We start from the raw sequence: 6418 nt of genomic DNA on the forward strand, positions 1-6418 counted from the left end.
TTGAATGGGTGTGCTTCACCTGATGGCTAAATTTTACATTGAGGTTGTGTAGATACGAGCTTCTGTTGTACTTTATGCAGTTTCAGTGACTCTCTTGAAACAATTAGAATATATCAAATCAAAAACCGTGTTTTTGGCTTTCTCTTTCAGAATGGCAACAGCATTGCTCCATTGTTAAGGTGGTTGCAGAACACATAAGTGTCAAGGCAAAACCTGTGTCCTCACCTTGCGTCCAAAGACACAAGAGCATTGATTTTGTGTTTGTCAATGAGCAGAAGGGCCACAAAAATTCATGTCGAGCCCCAACTACAATTACCAGAGGAAAAGGAGGCCCAAACCAGAGAGCTGCTCTGTGCCTCATCTGTGCCATGAACACCAGCCCACGTAAAACAAAAGCTGCCTGAGGGTACGGTGACTGTGGATGGACAATTCATCCATGTAAGTTTGTTGAGTCACAAACGTATACACACACACTCACAACAGGGCTCCATCCAGAATATTTATTTTACTAGGAGCATGGTATCTGCTAATCAGAAATTTAAGAGGTTATTCAAAGTAATATGCAAATATATGAAAATAAATATTCATTATTTTGAGATTTTTCTAAATATTTATGTATTTTTTGCACTGGTTCATCTGCAATATTTATATTTTTCACAAATTACATACATACTGTACAAACATACATACAAATACACATACATGCGCACCACATATTATACATACCTACTGTACTGTACACACTCATGCGTACAGTGTACATACATGCATACACAATGTACATACTGTACAGTACATACTATACATACATACATACATACATACATACATACATACCTAAAATAGGTACCTAAAATATATTTTCATATGCCCGCAACTCCAAAAAATAGGAACCAATGTGACAGGAATTATTTTATTTTTGAAAAAAAAAAATATGTAAAACACATAAATACCGATTCCAGTGTTTGAAGCATTTTATATACCTATTCATCCATCCATTTTCTATCTATATATATTATATACCTATCCATCCATTGATCCATCCATTTTCTGTCTTCCAGCAAGCCAGCGATCCTTGTGAGGACAAGGATCGCAGGCTTGCTGGTACCTATCCCACCTTACTTCAGGCAGTAGATGAAGCACGCCCTGAACTGGTTGCCAACCAACTGCAACAAGGTACCATCACAGTATCTTGTTGCACAAGTATTTCTTTTTTTTTGTTTTCTAAGAATGTTACAATAGTTTCTTGTATTTTTATTATACATTGCCCAAATGTCAAATGGAAATGCAATGTGGTTTTATCAAAAATATGTCACCATACTGAATTGTGTCAAATGCTTTGAAACTCTGACCCATTTTGACACAACTGTCCCATTGATGCAGTGTTTCAGGAAGCAGTCGTGATGCTCAACATGGATTCATGTGAGTGCGTCGCGATACTGACCCATTTCAACACAGTTGCTTCAGACAGATTCAGTGGATCAAAAAGCTTTGATTTCTACAACACTAGATTTCATTCAACCCGGCAAAAATTTCAGTCCGTCGAAAAAAGCGAGTCTGTAGTTCATCTCTATCAAAAGTTTTGATTTTTAAAAGAAATCAAAACAAATGCTCCCTTCCGCCGCTAGAGAGCAGTAAATATGAAAAAATCCCTCACGTCCAGTGTATTAAAAATAAAATTAATCTGGTTTCATGCAAAAGACGATTAATATTAATATGATATAACTTAATCTTACTGGCCATGCGCTGCTATAACGTTTTATTTTTTGTTTCAAAGTAGTATGACAATCAAGGCCAAAAAACTAAATAATCATAGCTTCCACTTCGGTTTGTTAGTGTGGTGAGTTGGTTCAGGAGTAAAATTGCATTCAGTCAACTGTTAAAATAAAGCCGTTGTTAACACATTCACCACCAAACACAAAAACATATTTTTTTCTAATGCAATCGTTTGTGAATATATGTGTTTTGCTTAGAACAGATCTCTTGTCATCCGTGATTACGATAGGTATGTAGGATAGGCTACAAATGTAGGCTAATGATAAAACATAGTTCTGGGAAACAAAGCTAGAGTTGACATTTTTTTACTGATCCACCTAAGAACAGAAGGTGTAGATCCGGCCCCAGAGCCAAAATGAGTTTTGACATATATCGAATACAAAAAAAAAACAACGTCAATAGTTTTTGCTTTTCTCTTTCAGAATGGATACAACATTGTTCATCGCTAAGGTGGTTGCAGAACACATGACTCTAAGTAAAAACTGCATCCAAAGTCAAAAAGAGGGCAGCAGTTTCGTGTTTGTCAATAAGTAGAAGGGCCACAAAATTGATGTCGGGCCCCAACTGCAATTACCAGAGGGAAAGGAGGCCCCAGCCAGAGAGAGCTCCTCTATGCCTCATCTGTGCCGTCAATGCTATCCGTCATGAAACAAAAACTGCATGAGGAGACGGTGACCGTGGATGGACAATTCATCCATGTAAGTGACGAACGAATACACACACTCATGCGCACACACAACAGGGCTCCATCCAGAATTTTTATTTTACTAGGAGAATGGTAACTACGAACCAGAAAATTGAGTTTACTAAAAATATTATGAAGAAAATAGTGTTAAAGAACTATTCATCATTTTCAGTATTTCCTTGTATCTTCTACATTATTTGACTCATTCAAAATGTTCCAACTTTAATCGATTTCCCCGAAGCCCGCTGTTCCATGAATTCCATTTTCCTCTTCCCACAATTCAAAATGTTCCCACAATTCCTAATGTTTTGTTTTTTTCTTTTATCTTCTACAAAGATAGGCCTATTTAAAACAATGCCAACTTTGTATATTTCACATGATGTCACAGGTTCAAGCACTTCAACATTCAACATAACTCCAGCATGCAACACCTCTCCCTTCAACTGTTTGCCCTTCACACGCAATTTTTTGAGGAATTGTACATAATCTAGTTGTAGAATGATGTTTGCCAAGAAGGGTCAAAATGTGCTTCACTCGGGCTGAAAACGCTGTTTTGGCCATTTCATTAATGTTGTCTGTAAAATAAAAACTAAATATATTTCAACAGAAAAGATTAATGTTATCCTAAATATTCTTGCTTCTAAAGCATAACCAAGCAGAAATTTCATTGTAGAATGATGTCTGCCAAATAGGGTCAAAATGTCCTCCACTCGGGCTGAAAACGCTGTTTTGGTCATTTCATTAACGTTGACTGTAAAACATAAACTAAACGTAGTTCAGCAAAAATGATGAATGTTATCCTGAATATTCTTGCTTCTAAAAAGCATAACCAAGCAGAAATTTCATTTTCGAATAATGTCAAGTGTTTTAACTTTTTTGCTGTGCTTCTCCCACACTTGAAGGGTTAGTACCAAAACTGAGCTTCTAACTGGGTTCCACTCAATGACCAGACTCTTGTTTTTCCTTTTTTATTTCCTTTTTTATTTTGATTTTCTTCAATCCTTGTTATGTTGGTCACAGGTAAAAAACCCTAAACAAAAAACATTAACTCTTTTCACATTCCTTATAAAACCCGATACACAATATTACATAATCAAAATACACAGTACGTGTTTGACATTAAACTAGCAGTGCCTTAAAATTAGACTACCTACTTTTAAATTACGCGAATACAACAAAGAATAAATTTCAGCAAGCCATTAACTACAATACACACGCCGAATGATTTAGGCCAACCCCTAAACCACCTCGGTAATGCTGTCCAGCCCGTAGCAAACAAGCTGGTGGGATCTCAGGGTTCCTCTTGGAGTTGAAACCCGGATCTTTAGCAGGTACCGCTTGGTCTCCACAGTCACTTGCATCCCGCCGACTCCATGGACTACAAGAGTCACATCCTCACTCCTCAAGTTCAGCTTACTCATGAGTTATGTAGTTTGTGTCAGAGGCCAAGTCTATCAGAGTCCCAATCTTCTGGCCAGCATTTGCGGTGACTTCCAGGATCATCATAATGACAGGGAACTCTTCAAGGCCTTTCTCTGCCAGCAGACTCCTCTTCGGCACAGTCTACTTGCCCATATATCTTCTTTTGATTTTTAAGGAACTTAATGAGCATGTCGAACCTGTCCTCAGGGGAGGGATCTTCCTCTTCTGACACATGGACTAGCCACTCTTTCTTTAAATCCTTCGGCAGCTTACTTTCCAGGGACTTTGTGACGAGTGGATTTTTCAGGGCACCGGTGTTCCCTAGTCCACTGAGGTCATACTGAGGTGGAATAGGGCCTATTCCACAATTTGTATTAAGTCCACAATCTTCCTGGGATGGTGACTTTTAACTGGTGGCAGTGCCTGTAGCTCCTCCATGATTTCCAGCACAATTGCCATTTTGTTTCCGAACATGTTTTCGAGGACCCGAAAGATCTCATCCGCCGTCCCGTATGTTGACAGGCGAAGGTCCCTCACGACTTTGTCCTCCAGGCTACCCAGCAGTTGGATCTTTTTGACCTCCCTGGACCCGGTCGGTTCCCCTTGCCTTTGGAGTGCCTCCTACTCTTTCCTCCAGGGGTAGTAGTCTCGTTTGTTGCCGTAGAACTGTGGTAGTGCCTTTGGTTTGAGTGTAATGGCAGGTGACTGGTGTGGCACTTCCTCTGAGGAACTACTTTCCAGCTTTACTAGCAGTAGGGTAGCTTTTTCTGAGGTTAACTCCAGTAGCGAGCCCTCCACATTCCTGATGCGCTGCTGGAAGTCAGGCCGTTCCTCTTCTGGAACCCATCGAGTCCACTGGTGCATGGATTCCTTTGCCTTTTTCACCAACCCTTCAAGGTTGCTGAGCATTAGTTCATATACCTCCAGCTTAAGGCCGGATTTCCTTGCCAGGCGCCTACAGTCTTTTTCGGCTGCCTCCACAGCAAATGAGCGTTCGGAGCAGCCAAAACTTCGCCACAGCACCTCCTGGACAATAGTTTCCACTTCCTCAAGCTTCTGTTTGCAGTCTTCTGTCGTCTTCCTCAGATCCACATTGATGTCCTCTTTAGCAGTAGTGATGTCCTCTTAAGCAGTAGATTAAAGCTCCGCTTCCTCAATGAAAGCTTCCACTTCCTCATTTGCCTCCAATATCTTCTCAGCCTCGAATGTCACCTTGCTTAAGGCTCCCAATAGTTCTTCTGTCGACATTTTCTTGCAAGACTTTAGCAGTGCCTTTGCTTGTCGGGTAAACCGCTGTTTGGCGGTCAATCTCTCTCTCTTCAACTGTTGCAGAGACTTCGACTCGGCCATCCTGGGCTTTGGTAACAACGTTAGCTTACTGAGCTTGGCAGGAGCGGGCAAGATGTGGGCTCAGCAGCAGGAGCGGGCTGGCCTGGACGCAATGCTGGTTTGGTATGCTTCTTCAACCAGCAACTGCTCAGTTTTTTACTGTCAAGTGTTTTTTTTTTTTTGCTGTGCTTCTCTCACACTTGAAGGGGTAGTACAAAAGCTGAGCTTCTAACTGGGTTCCACTCAATGACCAGATTCTTGTTTTTCCTTTTTTTTTTCTCCTTTTTTATTTTGATTTTCTTCAATCCTTGTTATGTTGGTCACAGGTAAAAAAAAAACAAAAAACATTAACTCTTTTCACATTCCTTATAAAACCAGATACACAATATTACATAATCAAAATACACAGTACGCGTTTGACATTAAACTAGCAGTGCCTTAAAATTAGACTACCAACTTTTAAATTAATTAACGCGCGAATACAACAAAGAATAAAATTCAGCAAGCCACTAAATACAATGCACACACCGAATGATTTAGCCCCCCCCCCCCCCCCCCCCCCCCCCCCCCCCCCCCCCGTGCCTATTTCCGCCACCGCACAACCATCGCATGCGCAACGCGGAGGAACAAACGGGGCTTACCGGCTGTCTGCTCAATTCTTCCTTCGGATCCACAGCTATAGTAATTTAATGTCTGCGCCTAAAATCACCTTGCAGAAATGATGAATGTAGTCCTCTAAATAATTGCTTCTAAAGCATACGCAAGCATAAATTTTATTGTACAATGATGGTTTTTAAAAAGGGTAAAAATGTGCTCCACTCGGGCTGAAAACGCTGTTTTGTCCATTTCATTAATGTTGACTAAAAATCTTAAATTAAGGATTTTTCAGCAAAAACGATGAATGTAGTCCTCTTAATTCTTGCATCTAAAGCATACGCAAGCAGAAATTTCATTGTACAGTGATGTTCTTTTTAAAAAGGGTCAAAATGTTCTCCACTCGGGCTGAAAACGCTGTTTTGGCCACTTCATTATTGTTGACTAAAAATCTTAAATTAAGCATTTTTCAGTAGAAATGATGAATGTAGTCCTCTTAATTCTTGCTTCTAAAGCATACACAAGCAGAAATTTCATTGTACATTGTTTTTTAAAAAGGGTCAAAATGTGCTCCACTCGGGCTGAAAACGCTGTTTTGGCCATTTCGTTAAT

The 6418-nt window shown here is 40.0% G+C and overlaps 1 long non-coding RNA gene across 1 annotated transcript; it reads left to right on the top strand.

Moving 5' to 3' along the window:
* Positions 1–364: 364 nt before the first annotated feature.
* LOC148405201 (uncharacterized) lies at positions 365–4463 on the top strand. Its single transcript, XR_015864371.1, has 4 exons — positions 365–438; positions 1128–1176; positions 1384–1422; positions 2199–4463. It is a non-coding gene; the product is annotated as an uncharacterized LOC148405201 (long non-coding RNA).
* Positions 4464–6418: the final 1955 nt, after the last annotated feature.

This window comes from Hippichthys cyanospilos, unplaced genomic scaffold, assembly GCF_059441005.1.
Source record: "Hippichthys cyanospilos isolate Australia breed blue-spotted pipefish unplaced genomic scaffold, RoL_Hcya_1.0 HiC_scaffold_24, whole genome shotgun sequence".
Taxonomy (NCBI): domain Eukaryota; kingdom Metazoa; phylum Chordata; class Actinopteri; order Syngnathiformes; family Syngnathidae; genus Hippichthys; species Hippichthys cyanospilos.